At 43.9% G+C, this 19,704-nt stretch overlaps 1 protein-coding gene across 2 annotated transcripts in view; it reads left to right on the forward strand.

Moving 5' to 3' along the window:
• Nucleotides 1-934: 934 nt before the first annotated feature.
• The window catches only part of daam2 (dishevelled associated activator of morphogenesis 2), a 95,971-nt gene continuing 77,201 nt past the window's right edge, over nt 935-19,704 (forward strand). For both annotated transcript variants that reach the window (XM_062396660.1, XM_062396661.1), the window contains exon 1: nt 935-1,076. The gene's annotated coding sequence lies outside the window, so the exon portion shown is untranslated. The remainder of the gene's footprint in view (nt 1,077-19,704) is intronic.

The following is a 19,704-nucleotide window of genomic DNA, read 5'->3' on the forward strand; positions in this document are numbered from 1 at the left end:
ATAGTTGGAAAGATAGATGGAAAGGAAGTTGGAAAGATGGAAAGATAGATAGATGGAAAGATAGTTGGAAAGATGGAAAGATAGTTAAATGGAAAGATAGTTGGAAAGATGGAAAGATAGAGAGTTGGAAAGATAGTTGGAAAGATGGAAAGATAGAGTTAGAAAGATGGAAAAAAGGGAAGATAGATAGTTGGAAAGATAGTTGGAAAGATAGATAGATGGAAAGATAGTAAGAAAGATGGAAAGATAGATAGTTTGAATGATGGAAAGATGGAAAGATAGAAAGTTGGAAAGATAGAAAGTTGGAAAGATAGTTGGAAAGATAGATAGTTGGAAAGATAGAAAGATAGAAAGATAGTTGGAAAGATAGATAGTTGGATGGATAGATAGATAGATAGATAGATAGATAGATAGATAGATAGATAGATAGATAGATAGATAGATAGATAGATAGATAGATAGATAGATAGATAGATAGATAGATAGATAGTTGGATGGATAGATAGATAGATAGAAAGATAGAAAGATAGTTGCAAAGATAGATAGTTGGAAAGATAGATAGATAAAAAGCTGGAAAGATAGATAGTTGGAAAGCTAGATAGATGGAAAGATAGATAGATAGATAGATAGATAGATAGATAGATAGATAGATAGATAGATAGATAGATAGATAGATAGATAGATAGATAAATATACTTCACCAGGCAGGCAGACACACACACACATAAACACACACACACACACACACACACACACACACACACACACACACACACACACACACACACACACACACACACACACACACACACACACACACACACCTTGTAGGCGAGTGCGGCAGCTTTAAGAGGGGAGGCGTGGTGCTGCTGTTGTGACCGACTTGTCAGTTCCTCCTCTCTCCACCATCACTCAGCTGAATGAACAGCCTCGCACAGCCACCGAGGGCCATCGGCTCTGTTTATCCAGCGACTCCGTCAACGCTCGCCCGGTGACAGCGACAAGGGATTATTACTGTTATCACCGCAGCCGTCCCCGCCGCACGCCGAGCTGTTTCTCTGTGACGAAGCCGGGAGGTGAGTGCACCGTGTGTGTGTCCGCAGCAGATCCGATCAGCAGCGAGCGGTGGCGTGTGATGGTGCTCACTTTCTCCCTCAGCAGCCGTGGATGCGGAGGGAGACACCGACTGGATGTTATATCACTGAAATCAGTCGAAATTAATGTAAGGGCTGTTGGTGTCGGCTGCCTTTGATGATGGTCACTTTAAAGATAACACAGAACCTGTGATGAGTGTGGCTGCTGTTTTTTTTTTTACCTCTTAGCCAGCCAATTAACAGCGAGCACCTGAGATGAAGCCTGACAGTGCTTCGAACCTGTTCACATTAAAGGAGGAAATGACCAGGGACTCAGTATGATCCAATATGACGTATTATTCAGCGACATTTGATCCATATGACGTGATTTAAACGCGGCTTTGCTGTGTGCCTCCGTCTGTTCTGTGGATTCGACGCTTGATGACAAGAGAACTCTAGGTTTCTTCTAGCATTTTACTTTAACCCTAACCCGTATTTTTCGGATGTTGACGGACCGTGTTCAGCCTTCACATGGTGCGCAATGCATTTAACCTCGTTGTCGGGCTGAAGGAAAAGACAGTAGTTCCTGCAGTTGTCCAAAGAGGGCGCTGCGTCACTTCCGCAGCCCTGTCTTCATTGGCTGTTTCACGCACGCTGCAAAAAAACGAGAGAAGGAAAAAAAACTCTGTAGTCTTACAATTTAAGTATTTTTCAAATCAAGTCCAAGTTTTTTCAGTTGCATTGAGCTGCTGTATAAATAGTTTATCCTGTTTCCATGTTTTTTTTAGTTGAAGTTACAACAATAGATTTATTGCAGAATCAGGAGGAATTGGATATGTGAAATTGTATGATCTCTTTGTATATATGTTCATGTTTACACAATATTAAAATAAAAGGTACACATGTTCAGTTTATAAAGATTGGGCAGCTGTGGCTCAGGAGTTAGATTGGGTTGTCCAGAATCCATTAAGTTGGTGTGTTCTCAGTCCAATTTCACTTGCTGAAATGTCCTTGGGCCAAACCCCAAAGTGCCCCTGACGGCGGTGTGTGATAGAGAAAGTGCTGCGCATTGATGCCCTGTGTGATTGATTGAATGGCAAAAGCTGTGCTGTTAAGTGCTTGAAATGGTCATGAAGACTAGAAAAGCGCTATACAAACAGACTTTTTCCGTATTAGCACAATATGAGAATAAACTACTCATGATGGTTGATACTTCTTGCAGTGGGCAGATATTCCCATTCTCTTGTGCTAAATCTAGCTGCAAACAAATGTTCATGTCGTGCTTTACATCCAGCCATCAACGTGTCAAAAGTCTTTTCTCTGTGTAACAGGAGAGTACGTCTCTTCTCAACTCGGCTGTCTAAACACCAGAGAAAAATGTGGACAGTGCTGCCTGGTGAAGGCTGAGCTCTCGCGTCAGTTTCCCAGATTGTTCTGTTCCACATAAAACATGATATTCCGCATTTCTAATCAGGAGAATTGAGGTAAATGCTTGTAGTCTTCAGGGCATCCATAGCTCTTAAAACCCATGCTGCTGGGAAGGCATCAAGAGCTATTTAGCTCAACATCTGGCAGGGATGCGGTATTGGGTCCTCTTGGCCAGTTGTTGAGGCTTTACAAGCACAGCACCATGCTAAGCACAAAATCATCCCCGCCTCCTCACCCACACAGCTTTGCCCAAAGGAGGACTCTGCATCTGCTACATTCCTCCTACTGGATCAAGACTGTGCTGCTTTTGAGCATCAAGTAGTGCCACAGTGATCCTGGGCTATTTGGCCATGGTTCAGAGAAATAAGAAAAAATAAAAGCGACGATTATGGGTGAAAGGATTGGAATGGAATAGAAATTACACTTTAATCATGCTAATCCATTGGGAGTAAGTGGCTTGCAGGATTTGTCCATGTAAGGCCGCCAGGGGAATTTTGAACAATGTGTAATGCACATACTTTACATGCTGCCCACTGAACCCCAGACTGGTGTTAATGGATGTCAGCGTTGGATGGATTTATTGAAAAGCCCCCCCACTAGAGTCAGCTGTATGTCTCTAAGCAGAGCTGCACTCCCCTGAGCTTTTAATACGCTTTAAGCTCTTTCACAGACTCAGTTTCTAGCATGTAAAATCATAAATATAAAACAGTGTTATTTGTCTGTTGACTCTCAAGTCTGACCAGAGCAGCTGCTCCAGCAATTTGGCTGGAGTATTTTTAGGCCCCCTGTTTTGACTATAGTGCATAATCCTTGTCCGGCTACCTGTGTGTTTTCAGAGGGGAGGGGGGATAAAAAAAATAAGTCTGGTATCCAAGAGCAACAAGGCCAGTGGGTTGAGGTGTTCGGCTCCTGGCCGTGGCCCTGCTGACTGGGCGGAAGGTGAAGAACCGCTGGTTGTGTGCCCGTGGGCGGAAGGATGACTGGAAACCCTGCTCAGCTCAGTGTGGGTGTGTGTGTGAGACCAGGTAACTGAGTGGCCACACATGGTTTTGGTCTGTGCCCAGTCAAAGGTTTAAGAGGGGTTGCCAGCAGGGGGAAAGACAGGAGCCATTGTTCTTGACCAGTCACCGAGGTAGAGGTTTACTGACTTCCAGCAAGTTCAGATGTTTTGGTTGGCGAGGCCTCTGTCTGCTGGGGCCACAAGGTGAGAATGCTGTGGGCAGTACTGGGCAGGAACTGAGGCGGGCCGGAGGCATGTGTTTGTTGCAGGGACGACATGCTGCTCAGTTTTTTCTTTTTTGCAGCCTTTAATGTTAATGCATATCTGCAGCCAAGACACAGATTCTGTGCATGATTTGCCAGAGGCTCTTTGGACATTGTATGTGGTGTGCAGCACTTGCACCCTTGCAGTTCACCTAATAACGTTCCAAGTCAATGGCTTTGTCCCAGTCTCAACTAATAAAACGTTCTTAGTTTGCCAGTCGCTGGCTCTTCTGTTTCTTCTTCCTTCTTCTCTGAAGTCATCACTGACACGCAGAGTGGCCACAGCACAGGCACACCGCCTCCTGCCTGTCTCCGCTGCAGCCCACACTTCCCTTCGTGCGGTGGATAGGCAGGCAGCGTGCTGACTTACTGTATCTGTGCAGGCCTTCTGGCACAGAGCGAAGGGCGTCTGGGAGTAATTAGCTGTGTCAGGGTATAATCCTATACTAGACGCAGTGTTGCATCTGTTAAAAGTACCTCTCCTCCTCCTTGCATCCCCGTCCTCAGTCACAAGTGTTCACGCAGCACTTTAATAGCACTTTCATTTATGAGTACAGGATGTCAAAAGAAGTGAAACCAGTGTGTGGTGCATATTTGTTTTTGCAGCAGGAGGCAACTGTATATTTGAGCCATGAATTGCACTTATGCCGCGTGCATATGCAGAGCCATATCTCAGAAAAGAAAGGTTTAAAATGGAACATAAACAGTGTGTTTACTGCTGCCTGTCCATCTCTGGAACTATAAACTGTACATGTGCACAGAAGCACCCTTAAAACTGCAAAGATAGTTAGGGGGTCATCCAATGCCCGAAAAGAGTCACTGTGAAACAACTTAAACTTGATTTATATATTTGAATAACTGGCTTTTCTAGAAGAATGGAAAGGTTTTAAAGTTTGGACGCTAAAGTTGGAAAAAACACAAAGATCTCAATACTGCACCGCATGTTCTCCTCTGTAACATTCCTGGAGAGTATGATATGTTGTATGTATACTTTGAGTATAATGTCAACTGTTGCTTGGCCTGGGTCGACCCCTGGACAGATGAATAGAAGCATAAAATGTCATGGGACGAACGACCCCTAGTGGTAGCACGCTATTTTACTGTGGCGATTGTACAGTAAACTTTGCATTCATCCACCATCCCTCCTTCTTTCCCCTCTTCAATATGTCCCTGTTATCGAATTTCTTCTCACCACGCACGCACTATTTAAAAAAAAAAAAAAAAAAAAAAAAAAAAAAAAAAAAAAACAAACACACAGTCATTCAGTAAATTAACATCTCATCGACCTCAGATACTTAATCATAGAAAAGACACCTCAAGTTCAGTTCTGTACACTATATCATTGTTAAGTGGGCTTTGACAATGGCTCCATGCCATTGTAGAGTTTTTGGAAACAGTAGCTCAGTGCCTTCCTGATTAGGCTTGCGTGTTTCCACCACTGGTATGAATTAGAAAGTAATTTCACCATGAGTTGTTCTCATTCTACTGTATTAGGGAAGCTGGTGGTGTTGATAGACTGGTTGATAGGTTCTTCAGTCATATCAGGGAGAAACACGCAAAGAGCAGATGCATGATAACCTCTTTAATGTCTTGAGGAATTATTTCCCCATCACTGCAAGAGATTATTGCACAGGGGTGGTGAATGGAGGTAGAGAGTATCATAATGTGTCTTCATCTCCTGAGAGCTCGCTCCCCCGTACATCAGCCTGCTTTTCCCCCAATCTTGTCCCTTTTACCCTCATCCCTCCTCTAACCTCCAGACATCTAACTCAATGCAATGGTTGTTTAAGGGCCACGTTTCCATGAAGTCACAGGCAATTAGCTCCTGTCAAAATAGGCTGCAGGATGGAGGGTTGGGACTCGGGCATCCAAACCCCTTACTCTTGCCCCCTACACTTGGCCAGTATTACCCTGAGCTACAGAAAAAAGGCCAGATAGGTTTTTGTTAATAGATGGAAGGGAAAGGGAAAGAGGGGGTGCACTTGGGATTTGGGAGTGTGCTACCTTGCTGAGCACAAAGCGGCTCTATTACTTGGGATGTAGAGCGCATATGGAATCGTTTAGCAAATCTCCAGTGCGTCAGTCCCCTGTGTTCTCTCTGCTGCAGGTTTCCCCCTCACCTCCGCATCTCAGATTCACTTTGCGTCTAACTTAATGTTGGAAAGCTGAACCTGGAGATGTTCCTCCGTCAGTCCTCGCTCAAACCATAAATAAACCTTGAGGTCTACTCATTTAAGCACCCTTGAAAATGTCTGTCAATTTCTTAGATGTTATGTTTGGACCTTGTGGCCTGTCTACACCATTCCAGGGGACATGACTGACCACTGTGACTGAACCTCAACTTACCAGCTAGACACGTCTATGTAGGTAGCTCATTCCCTGGATATAACTGTAGTCACAGTGGGCCAGTTGAGTTTGCTATGGATTCACTGACACTCTCACCATGGGACAGTTGGCATTCATTGCATTTAGTGCTTTGAAGGTTATGTGACCTTTATTGAAAAGCTGTATTTACTAGAGTCTGCTTGCCATTCACTGAATGAATTACAGAAATTATAGGAAAAACTATTTTAACAGTAAAGCAATGCCAGCATGACATCATCTCCAAGGATTGGCCCCTGAACTGCACAGCTGGGTGCAGATAAAGGAGCAGCTCGGATGTTTATTTTTTTCCCCTTCTGCATTCCAGCTTCTTATTTATAATGGCTATGATATCCAGCTTAGAGGGGGTTACTTCTATAAAAGGAAGTTTGAAGACTTTTGCCGACCCACTCGAAATGAGGCTCGCATGCCACATTTTCTCAAGATATAACCTTTAGATTTCCAGTGGAGGGACATCAATCACACAGCAAAACACTGAGCAATTTTGGCTCGGGTTTAAGACAGTGAAATGTGTGATTGAACACTTGACTGCAGACATGGCACAATCCAAACGGGAAGCCATCAGATCCCTGTGCGGGATTCTGCTTTTGGATCAACCGGGTGTGTTAAAGATTTGAGGGTCCCAGTATATTACATTTTGGGTTTTGTGCTCTGAATTGCCAAAACTCCAACAACGAATTGTGAAAAGAAGCTGTGTAAAATGCAAAGCCATTTTCAAACATGAATCTGTGCGTAAAATCGAGTCCAGATATTGCCTTTCACTTATGGGGGGGGGGGGGGGGGGGCAGAGATTTACTTAGAAATTATGCTGCAGAAAGCTGTTAAGATTAGACTCCACATGTTGTTAACTGTGGTGACCGGTAACCTTTGACCTGCGACCATAATCAACTGCCCCACTGACCCTCACGGAAATAGATTTTGTTTACAGAGAGCTGGTCATTATGCTTTAGATTGAATTATCTTGACATGTTGGGTTGGGCAGCTAGTGGTTTTCAATAGCTATGTCTGGAGTCATGGGGCTTTGTTTTGACAAATTTCCCCCATCTTCTCTTTAACCGGAGAACCTCTCTTGCTTGCAAACTGAGTTGAATTTGTCCCCATTGCCAAAGTGACGACAAGTCTCTTGTATATTTTACTTGTAAGTCTTTATCTTGAATTTTTTGTCTCCAAAAGGATCAATTCCTCGGTAAATTATGCTAACCTCTTCAACACTAACTGTCCAAATGTCCTCAGCAGCCTGACACACTGTTTAACGCCTAGCAGATGATATTTGTTGTGGTGGATTGTGCTGAAAATAGATTACCTTAATGTGGTCATTTACCATTGAACTATGTTGGTCTGGTCAAATTATTTGGTGGAGCTCTACAACAGCCTCCTGGGTTCCTAACAATTTGCTTTGGGGTATTTAAAGGGTAAACAGGGAAGAATGTTGAGCCCCAACCGGCACCACTTTAAGGAGCAGTGTTTGTCAATAGAGTGCATTCACCATAAGGGGCATCCTCACTAGAGATATGGCAACATTTACTTCTTTGGCTGTGTTATTGTAACTATCAGATCTTCCTCCTCTTTCCCTCCCTCCCTCCCTCTGTCTCTGTGGTGGACAGGGGTCCCTTTTGCTGCCCTGTGTGACTCTGTTTGTGTGTTTAATTGTGGGAAAGTTTCTCGACTGTCCGTGAGAGTCCCCCGCTCTCTGGAATGGCTTTTCCCTGGGGGTCCTCCAGGCTCATGGAGGCTGAGCCCCACCACTGCACTGGACCCACCTCTCATGCCAGCAACCCCTAGTGGTAGCAGGATTTCCCTGCCGTGTCTTTGACTCCCAAAACAACTTGTCTACGCCATTTGTGTCCCTTCTTTTATAGTCTCAATAATGCAGTTGGCCTTTTCAGAGGAGATAGATCCTCAGGGTTTTCTGTACACCGATGATGTCACCTCAGACGGGATGAGATTGAGATCTTGATGTATTTTGAAATGGGGTGTGTGTTTACCTTAGCTACTGCAGAAAAATGTTTGATGCCAAAGCTGGATATTGAACCTACATACCTAAAGTTTATTGTTCTGCTAATGAGACTTGTTCTGGTTCAGTACTGTGTCCTTCCGCAGAGGAAATTACTTCATTACAATAAGCTTGTGGCTTTGTATATTAGTGGGTGGTTTCCAGTTTTACCTTTTTAATGCACTTAGGTGCCACTGCATTGATTTGTCACCATTTCCAGATTTGGATACCAGCAGATACTGTTTCACATTTGTTTCATGGAATTCCCCTGAAATACAGGTTTTGTGTCATTCCCACAGCACCGTCAACAGTTCAGTATGTGATCCACTTTGTTTTATAACTGTTCTTTTTGTAATCCTGTACTAAATATACAGTATGACAGATTTTCCGATAACTAAGCCTCCCAGCACCAAGCAACTGTAATTCATTTGAGTGGTATGACAAATGTGTGTGGTTTACTATTTTGGTGCACATTATTATGCTGTAAACTTAATTGACATTGATAATCTCTGATTTGCTGTGGCATTCCTCTTAGCTCTTGTAATTGCAGTCCATGTGTAAAAAATGTTATTTAATGGATGTCCTTTGAAAAGGTGAACCTCTGTGAGAAACATAGTTGCGAGGCAAAGATCAGGGTAAAGGTATAAAACCATTTCTAAATCTTTAAATTTTCTCTGGAGCACAGTGGCCTCAATCATTTTGTCATGGGAGAAGTTTGGAACAACCAGGTCCCTCTGTCTCACGGTCTGTTCCAACAGTCCTCTGCAGAAATGGGTAAACTTGCCAAAAGGACGACCATCTGAGCAGCACTGCATCAATCAGGCCTTTATGGTAGATTGACACTTTGAGTGAAAGACATATGACGGGTTGCTTGGTGGTTTCCAATTGGCATTTAAAGGAATCTTGAGATCATGAAGCGAAGAAGGATCCCCTGGTCGGATGACAAAAACTGAACTATTTTTAGGGAGCTTCTCATCAGAGTCTGATCCGAATTGACGGAAGGATGAGTGTACTCAAATACAGTGAGGTCCTTGAATAAAACCTGTTCCAGCTTGCATGCAACCTGAGACAGTATGACAGTGACTCAAAGGTCAGAGCCAAGACAACAGCAGACAGCAGTTCACAAACTCTTCCCATCCAATCTGATCACATTTAAGTAGATCTGCCAGGAAGAATGGAATAAAGTGCTCGAATCCAGGTGTGCTAAGCTTGCAGAGACTTTACCAGAGAAGAATCGCAGGTGTGCCAAAATATATATATTCTATTCTATAAACTTCCGTTTTTGACTTTCAATAAATTTGCAAACATTTCAGAAAATACATTTTCACATGTCGGTATTTACCATTTAGTGTTAATTGATAGTCAAAATGGCAATTTATCTATTTACCTGAATATTCTTAAATATGATTCACCTTGTGTTCACCAGTAATCCATCATTAAGTTATTCTATCCTCACCTGCAGGGTTTGGAAACCATTCGACCATAAATTGTTTGGCCTGAAGAATAAAAAATGTTTTAAAACACACAGGGTCGTACAAAACCTCCCTAGTGATCGTGCTTTGTTTAAAACCAATGGCCCTTACTAAACAGTAAAACATTCTGTAAGATAAACACCATCATAACTCTTGACCAGACATTGGGATTACAAAGTTTGGCATCTGTAGCTTCTCTCGCATTTCTTTGCAATCATGTCATGACATTATGGAGCTCATAAGTAGATCAGAAAGCTTTGACAGGCACTTTAACGGTACTCTGCAGGGCTCTAATGCATCTTCTGAGCTAACAGCCATCTCACTCTGTTTGAGCTCTGAGATGGATGAGTGAGCTGCAGTTAAGGATCCAGGAATGATGCTGAACAGTTTTGTCTCTTTGCTATACAGGTGGCTAAACAGACGAACACCATCCGTACAGTGGAGTCGAGCCATAATTCCTTCATCCCTTGCAACTTCTTTTCACAAACTCCCTTTTCACGGAGTGACAGACCGCATGTTGGCAACAACCAAAGCATTCAGTGGTCCCATGAATAGGGGTCTGTCCCTGGAGAGGCTTGTTGAAATGGGGCCTTTTGCTTTTATCCCTCCGGAGCGGCAGATTGATCTTGCGCAGGTTTGCACTGGCAGTGAACTTCAAATAGACTGTTGAAAGGCAAGGCGTTTATTTGTGCTACATTATAAACTGTGTCCTCTTTTCCAGATTTAGCCTCTGTTAATGCTCTCCATCATAAGCAAGCTTGAACCACCCCCCCCCTTCTCCTCTCTACGTCTGTTATTCTTACATTCAACTTCAATGGTAGCCCCAACTTTCCCTCTTGACCTGCTCTAAGGTGTTTTCCTGTGTGATCAATACTGATTTGAAACACAGGTACTCGTGTACAGTCAAGCTTTCCTTTGGAGAGGGGGTGGGGAGGAAGCCTGCTAAAATAGTCGTCATCCTCTTCCGACACGCGCTCCATCACTCCCTCGTGGCGTATATCACATGTGGACATCAGGTGACTCCCTTTGTGCTGTTCCCTTGGTTACCAAAATAAGGCCCGGATCCTCCTCCTCCTCTTCATCCTCCTTCGCATCGTACGGTAGCCTCTTGGAGCACTGTGCTGTTTTCCTTCTCCTTCAGCTTGTATAAACCAGAAGACTATCTGCCATCAGCATTCAGGAAGTGTGGGGGTAAAAAAAATTACAGTAGCCAGCAGGAGAAACTCAGATGACCCGAGCATTTCCTAGCAACCATGGAGAGAAGTTTATTTTTGGATAGTGTCTGTGTATGTCTGGATTGTGTTTATGAGGATTACTTATGTTTGTGTGTTAGAGAAGACCTGCTTGTGCAAAATGTGAGATTGCATTGTTTGGAAAAATCAAGCAAGGCCTCATCTTTCTTTTGATTTTAAACACCACATTATCACTAACTCGACTCCAATTGTGCTTTTGACTAGTCATTAAGATAGATGTAGCACCAATGTGCTGGGGTTTGTATGGTCCTGAAGTGGTTAGCAGTGTCTCCTCAAAGCAAGGTTTCTGGTTCAAAGCCCAGTTTGGCAAGTGTCTTTCCCTGTTTGCATGTTCTCCCAATGGAAATTTCTCTGGGACCTCCAGCTTCCTTGGGGTTACGTTAATTGACAATAAGTGTGAGCATGAATGGTTTTGTTTCTGTATTTTGGCCTCGACCAGGTGTATCCCGCCTCTTGCCTAATGTTAGCTGGAATATACTCCAGCTACCCTCTAAGGATTAGTGGTTTAGATAATTGAGAGATGAACTAATGGGCTTTTTGCACCGGTTTCTGTGACCTGAATTTACATTACTGTTGATCAGTAAAAAGTTAAGGGTGAATTTTCCTTTTTAAGACAGTTCTCAAGAGGAAATGCCAGAAATACAGAAACAAGAACCTCTGCACAATATCCGTTTGCACGTGTGTTGGTGGGTCCTCAGCTTGTCAGCACTGGAGTGATGGAGAGAGAAACTAAAGGCCATTGACCTGTGCACCAAATCATCTGACTCTTTCAGGCACACACTGAATGCAGGGAACTACATCCTCATTGTCTTCAAAAGCCCCTTTTCATGCCGTATCGGAGCCCTCAGGCAGTGATCCATCTCAGAAATGGCTTCTTAATGTCCCGTCTACCTCCATCAACACAGTTCAGCACCCTCTTTTTCTACCCCCTACTGTCCCATTGTTCAGCAGCCAGAGGAATTAGCTCTGCCATGCAGGAGACCGATCATCAGGGGAAGGGGAACAACAACACACTGGCAGAGTGTAAACATGCTCTTGACCACATCTACACAAGCAGCAGGGGGTGGATTAGAGGTATTAGACAGAGACTGGACCCTCGGTGCAGACATTAATGCTGCTATATCAACTGATGCACACTTCACCGTCCACCCACCCCCACACACAAAATCCCTGAAATGCACAATTAACTGCTTGAGTGATCCGGGCTATTACACTCGCATGAGATCAGCTTTATTATGGACAGTATGGATGTAATTTAATTATTTGTTTTTTTATAGTGGTTCTGGAATATCAGGAGGCAGAGGAAGTGACAGAAGTTAATTTGTTTATATCAACTTGAAGGCCTTGGTGAAATATTAGGGGAATAATGACTCAAATCCAATTAGTCAATGAGAATTAAATGAGATTTTCCATAAGACTCCTGTTAAGTCAATTAAAGGACAAGGCTTGGACTTAAGCAGCACAGTATCACCATGATTGAGAGCAAACACAGGGAAATAATGATGCAGCTCCAAATACAAAGATGAAAACATACACCATGTCTGTTTCTAAAACTGCCTCAGCTCCTCTCTCTGTCTCTCTCACTCTCTCTCTCTCTCTTGGATCTCCACCACTCTTGCACTGCGCCCGATTGCCAGGTTACCTTGGCGAAAGGCTGCAGTATATAAACCGGGCGATGCTCGGGGAGAGCTGTGCCGCGAGGCAGGAAATCTAGTGCATTCTTTATCTCTCACCCTTCGGATGGCGCTCCCGCAGTTCCTCAGTAGGGCACAGGAGCCACATAAGCAAGAGGGAGCCCAGTCCATTTTTCCACCTTTTGCTCCAGGGATAAACACAACCGTTGAGGTCTGTGAGCAACCCACACAAGTGCTTTGAATCGAAAAATGGAAAGAGGAAAGAAGTCAAATCTGGAATATGGAGCAGTAATGCTACGTAAACACTGAGATCCAATGAATTTCAAGGAATTTTCTCAACATTGGCTGAATCATCTGCAGGAATCAGACATCTTACCTTTTTCTAGGACAATAATTAATTGTTACATGAACACACGTCCTCCACTTCCTCGAGTCTGACAGTGGTTTCCCGCTGGTGTCAGACTTTTGAACCTCAGTATGAATGGATACACTCGTGTATAGAACACATGAATGAAAATGATCACACACACACACGTACACACACACACACACACTACCCGTCATTACCTTGCCTTCCTGACATTCCATCCAGGATCCTGAGGAAGAGGAAAATCGCTGTTCTGATCAGAGGCCCGGCCCGGGAAAGAACGGAGGAAGCAAAGGAACCCCCGCTGTGATTCATTTGTGTCTTGCATAGATTTGAACTCACACGTACATCGCAAACTCACTTGGAGCACAGTTGACAAAGTATTAAAACAGATGCCGGTCATAAATCTGTCTCGTGCTTTTGGCCACTGGTCAGCAATGTGCGGTACATTTCCCAGACTTATCTTCGCCCTCCTTTTTCTCATTAGATTTCACTTCTACTTAAAATCTTCAAAAGTAATGGCGTATCAACTGTCAGAGCTCCTACTGTAGTGTATTTTTAGCTGCAGTGTTTGGATGAACAGTTGCTGACACCTCTCCAGCTCGGCTTTGCTTTCCTTTTCTTCACAGTTGCCTCAGATGAAAGTAGAACGCTAGGCCGAGGCTGAGTAAGCCGGTTTGTCTCCCCTGAAGAACAGTGCCACTCAAAGGAGAGGCTGCTGACAGCAGAAGACCATTGAGTTGCTTTTGAGCCCTTTTTCCTGTTCTTCATCGATCCGCTCCCTCCTTCCTTCCAATCAATGTGCATTGCTATTGAAACGGCTGCTTTGAGCGATCTATAAAAGGAAGACATGGGGGTTATGAAGCGAGGTCAGTGAGTTCCAGACTTCATATCAACACCATACATCTTGGAGGGCGGGTGCGTTAACTGACTGCCTGCACCACAGTGACCATTGTGGTCATAATAATGCCAGCTCTCACTACAGCTCTTTCGGTCTCGGGAGGTAAAAAGAAAAAATGTCAGACTCATTGTTCTACGAAGGAAATTAAGATGCAGGGAGAGGAAAAGCAACAGAGGAGAAACAAATTTGCTGACCCACATTTTTGTTGCAGCATGCAATGGGACAACAATTTAGAGGCCCAACCTGACCATTTAACTTAAATAGCATGTAATCGAAACAATGTGCGTCGCCAGAGCAGATGTGATTAAGCCAGATTTGTACTACGGAGGTCAAGGCTTTCAATTTTTGTATTTTTCCGGGCAGGTTTTCATCCTGTTTAGGATTTACAAACAGGACAGCTGCTCATAGTGTGACAGCGTTTCTTCGCCCTTAACCTACACTCGTCTTTCTGCACCGCTCTGCATTTTTGAAGCATGGGTGAAGAAACATCTGCACTGCATTTAAATTAATACAGTATATAGTGACTACATGATGTCTATAGGATTGGCCTGGACGATGCTGGATGCTACACATGAATGCAGTTAAAACGTCCCTGAGGATACAGTGCTCACGGAGGTCAGCAGAGGTTGTACTACGAGTACTCCTGATCCAATACAAATATGTGTGTGTTTGTGTTGTAGTTGTGAAGACCAGATTAACGGAGAGCTAAAACCGAAGACGTGTTGTTACTCCTTAAGGGCCTTTTAGACTGGGGTATGTTGCGTAAAGTGTGGTCTGACCACGTCTGAAGGAAAAGTGTAAAGAGGCGTCCCGTCCTAATTCCCAACAGCACATATTTATGCATTTGGCAAGTCGCAAATTTGTTGATGCCAACTGCATCAGTGAAACGTTCAGAGTACTTACTTTCTGCCAAAATACCCGATCTTCGAATACATTATCCACATGTAGTTGCTGCCGCAGTATTTAAGTTTTTAATCTTCATGTTTAGGCTCTCACAGCACGTGGTTAATGTTTGGGAAAGGCTGTGGTCTGGTTTGATACAGAAAAAGTTCTTAATGTCTTCATGCTCATGTTTATTCACAATCCTTACATGACCTCGACCAGACTGCTTTTGTTCCCCTACAACCACAGAAGAACAGTAACGCAGCAAAGGTGGATGCCTTGTGTAATGTACTGGTACGACACGCATGAAAGTGTTGAATCATGATCCATAAAGTCCAGTCCCAGATTAATTTGATGAAAGGATTATCAGATGCCACAACACTGGGCAAGGTATTGCATCTCTCACTGAAAGGATTTTAATCACACGCTGAGCTACTGGTCTGTCTGAAAGCAGCTTTACTTTGTCAAGAGACAAAAGGATCGGCCTCTGGTTTACAGGAATAATATTAGTCAGTGGAAAGTATGTAGTGTAGCGAGTATGTGTTATGAGAGGTAAGAGTTTAGTGAATGAGCATTAGCAAAACCTCACTGAAGAGAGACGTGTTTGTGAGCCTGGCTCCACAAGCTTTATAGCTGTGTGTTTATCAGCAGAAAATGCTGAGAGAATGAATGCAGGAGCGGCCTGTCAGCGTGTGTCATCGAGAGGCCAGATGCATTTCAGCGGCATGTGTGCCTGCCGCTCCAGGAGCCTGCCCTGGGCTCAGCTGGATTTAATCAACACCATCATTTACCCCTCTTGTGGGTAATCAGCGCACAATGGCCGCCCTCAGCAGTGCTCCCCTCCACCTCTGCCAGCCCCGCACGCCTCCACGCAGCATGGAGCTACATGTATTCACACTGTCACTCAGAGCAGACACGGGTGATGATGATACATGTGTGCTCCCACAGTCACATCGTTCATTCGCTCACTCACTGACGCATAAACACAAACCTCACAGCATGTTGAAGTCCAACTGCAAATTACATGTTAATACAAAGTTTATTACAGCTCATGTTAATTTTCATAGTTTGCCTATTAACTATCGGTCATAATGACAATATCCTTGCAAAAATATTAGCTTAATCATTTGGAGGTAAAAGTAAAGGTGTATTTAAGGAAGGAGCAATAATTTTGGCAAGGATGATTAGAACTACCTAAATTGACAGAAACTATATTTGACAAAAAAACTATTTTGTGTGTTCTTTGACTTTTTGGTTTGGACCATATCTCATCCACTAACATGGAATCATCCACTTTTGTGGAGCAGTCATGTCGTCCATCTAATAGTAGTATCCAGTATCTAATAGTACTAGTTGTTCTTCTAATGTTTTATCTACCTACGGTTTAGACGGTTAAACAGTGCAGAACAGGAGCAGATGTGAAGGACAGGTTGTTCTACAGATGTGATATCTCTTTGTGCACTCTGAGATAGATGAGAAAGAATGAATGGAAAAATTAAGATCGGGTTCTTATCAATTACTGGGCATAATCTCCCCTCACAAAGTGTGTCTACATATGTTCTTACAGCTTCCTGCAAACAGAGCGGAGTGTTGCTTATCAGCATCTCAAGGACCCTTCAGTTCCTCTCAAGCTACTGAGGGGTCATGTTGACCCAGCGGACAGCGGCATGGTCCATGGAACTGTCTACTGTAGCATTACTTTTTAGGGAGCCCCCCCCCCCCCTTTTAGCTGGGGAACAGGATGTGGCCAAGAGCTACTTAACTTGGAGTGATGGTAAATCAGTGTAACAGCATGTCTGTATCTTCCCACCAAATAAGAGGCAGCTGGACACACAAACAAACTCGCTGTGTGGTTGGACGGGGCACGAGGCATGTGTGCTTAGCGAGGCTGTCGGGTCAAAGGTCGACTGTTACCTCGGTGTTGCTTAAATTAGCAGTATGTCCCTGTTGCTGTCAGAATTGGAGCATGCTCCTTACAACGTTTAAGTCTTGATAACCACTGGATTTCGTGCTTTGGAATGAGCAGCGGATCTGGACAGACTGTTCCGACCCACTGTTGAGATAAACAGGAAGCGTTTGTTATTATTTTGTCATCTCTGGAGAGCTCATAAGACAGTTTCGGTGCAGTTCAGTGCAACACCCAGCGAGGTCATCATTCCAAGCATTTCATGTACCAAGAAAGAGAAACAGAGGGATTAAGTTTGATATATATTTTCAGCAGCGGAGCTCGGAGTAAAGTGTGGCTTTAGCTGGGGCGGTTGCACCCATTATGGTCGAGCTGGAGCACAGCATCTGTGAGCAAAATTGGTGGTCTATTTTTAGAAAATCCACTTCATCTGGTTTGTGATAAAAATCTTTCGAAAGAGGACAGAATCGTTTTTTTTTTTGTTATCCTGGTTTCAAAGCTTAGCTTACCTTTTGCTGGCACTGCCTGATAAATAAATAATTACAACTCTGCTTTGTTTATTTCTGCACGTCAGGACATCAGCTAATCCTCGTAGCTCCACGGCCACGGCCTATCATTACCTGATTAAAAAATCAGAGCACATGTTTGTTTGAAGCTGTAATTAGGGACCAGCGAATACACCCCCAGATGACCGCCGCCACCAGTCTAAGGTTACATGACCTTGGTTGTTCAGACAGAACCGTCTGTGTCCAATGGAGCCACTGGGTTCAAAGAGTTCCCCAACCATAGCAAGAGGTCAAGGGTCACGTCAAAGGGCCATAGGGCCATGGATGCAGACACGCACCTGTTCAAAGGGGGGCCTCCTGTAGCACGACAGATTACTCCCAGATGTTTTCATAGAGACACCAAGACCGCCATGACCATGTGTCTGTGTGTGTGATACAAGTTGCAGGAGGTACAAGTTGTACCCCCTGCAACTGCACTGTTTAGAATGGGACTTAACCTTTCAATCACACTTCCCTGACACACTCCACCATACATGGGCATGTGCAATGCTTCCGAGGGACGTAAACATTTGATTTACATTGTTATGAATGGACTTTAAGAAGGTACATTCTTATACCTGGAGAAAGCTCAGCTGGAGAACTCGGCCTGGGGTCGAGTCTGTGTTCGCCAAAGACGGATCTCGCTGTGAAAAGTCAGTCCAGGTGCTTTTGAGCAGTTTCTTTTGAATGGCAGGATAGAAGTGGAGATAAATCTTACCGTCAGCTGTACAGCTGAAGTTGCACTCTGTGGAGAGCAGTCCCCATGTCGTCAGTGTAATAACAACTGGAATATATAGACCTCGCTTTTGAATGGGAGCGTTTGGCAAAAGAGCAATGCCCTTCCATTTCAGTTTTCTTTTTTTTCCCAGGAGTATTCTCTGTCAGTCTCTGTTCTCCCTTTTACAGTTTATACACCTGGACTCACTGTAGCCTAAAAACAGAGCTGAGAAATGACGTGTTGTACTGAAAGCATGGTTTTAATCTAGGCCCTTTTCTTTACTTTGGATTTCATATTTCCAAAAACTGAAGGTGTCTGTTCTCAGGGCAAAGCTGAGTTTTTAACAAATTTATTCTGGCATTATTCAAAGACCAAATAGTAACAGCGTTAATGCCCAAAGATCAAGACCATTGCATCATTGGTCAACATGATGAAGCTGTCGTGAGTCAGTCAGCAGAAAGTTGGACCATTGTCCAAGTATGACAGCATTTAGATGGCACATATCCAGGCAGACAGCAGAGGTACTGTGGGAGCAGGCTGGTAGGTGACCTCTGACCCTGCCCAGTCTGTCTTGAGGACAAAAGAACCATTGAGATACCCAGGACTTTTGCAGCACACCCCAAAAAACCTTCCCACTCAGCACAAATTACTGGTTGAAGCACTTGTTTCTGAAAACACTGTCGGGTTGATGCATATTTGTAATAGAAGAGAGGAAAGATGAATAGTTATTGAAGTAATAGTGGATCCTAGAAGTAGAAAGTTAAAATTATAAGGCAAGTGAGTAGATCGGACACTGGAAGGAATGTCCAGATAAGAACTAGATTTATGGTTCATTGCTTTACTGTCATTGGGTCATTTTTCTGCTGCACGCCTCTGAAAAATGGATGGTATACCCCACTATCATGCTATGTAGCTAACATACAATTAGAGCGTGTATAAAAAAGATTTGCCCCGTGTTTATGCTGTCAAGAGTTCAGGCTTTGTATGGTGGCGGTGTTTTTCTCAGTGGCAATTTATCTCTGTGCGGGCGTGAAAGCAATGCTTGTGTGCAAAGTGCTGTCACAAGGAATTCCTCGCGAAAACAAAACAAACTTAAATAAGAGCTGCCTGGTCAAAACAAACCCCTAAATAATACAGTATGGAACAACATGTCGTAAAACATGACTGTTTGCCATGTTAGCTCTGGCAGCTGCCGGTTCCGAGGAGGACTTCTCTTCAGTCACAACACTGGAAAGACAGATTCAGATGCCAATATCTGGAGTTCTAAACGCTTCTTTACGGCCTCTCCTCCAGCTGTTTGTCTGTCTGTTATCACCTCCGCTGTATATGAGAGGTCTGGAGGAGAAAGTGTTCTTCATGAACCTGAAGGAGACCACCTTGGGTGTCCCACTTCTTCTGGTCCAGTATTCCATTCACCTTTTGTCCAACTCCGCACCAAGTGCCAAGTTCCTTTCTGCTGCTCCCCCTTGACTAAACTTAGCCCTTGTTATCCACTAAGTTGTTGTTCCTGTACTTTTTCCTGTCGAGTTGAATTTTTTTGCGGTTTTGAATGATCACTGCAAGGAGATTCTTTAATCTGCTTCCTCTGTGGATAAAGGAGGGTTTTGGAGAGCAGCTCAGTGAGCTTCACCAAGCTGACTGACAAGTGTCTGGGAGGTAGTCTGAATCCTCATGTCTATCGTGCACAGCTCTGTGAGGAAATGGAATGCACACTAAGTGTCAACCTCACTTAACATACTCTGCAGCTGGTTTATCAGACATGACATCTGCCATCCAGTGTGATTCACTGTGGGTAAATACCAGCCTCACTGTTATAAAGGAATAACCCGAGGGCAGTGGGAGTTCACCGAAACAAGTCTGTGAAGGCCCTGACCCGTGGTCCTCTCC

The sequence above is a fragment of the Platichthys flesus genome, chromosome 10, assembly GCF_949316205.1.
Source record: "Platichthys flesus chromosome 10, fPlaFle2.1, whole genome shotgun sequence".
Lineage (NCBI taxonomy): Eukaryota > Metazoa > Chordata > Actinopteri > Pleuronectiformes > Pleuronectidae > Platichthys > Platichthys flesus.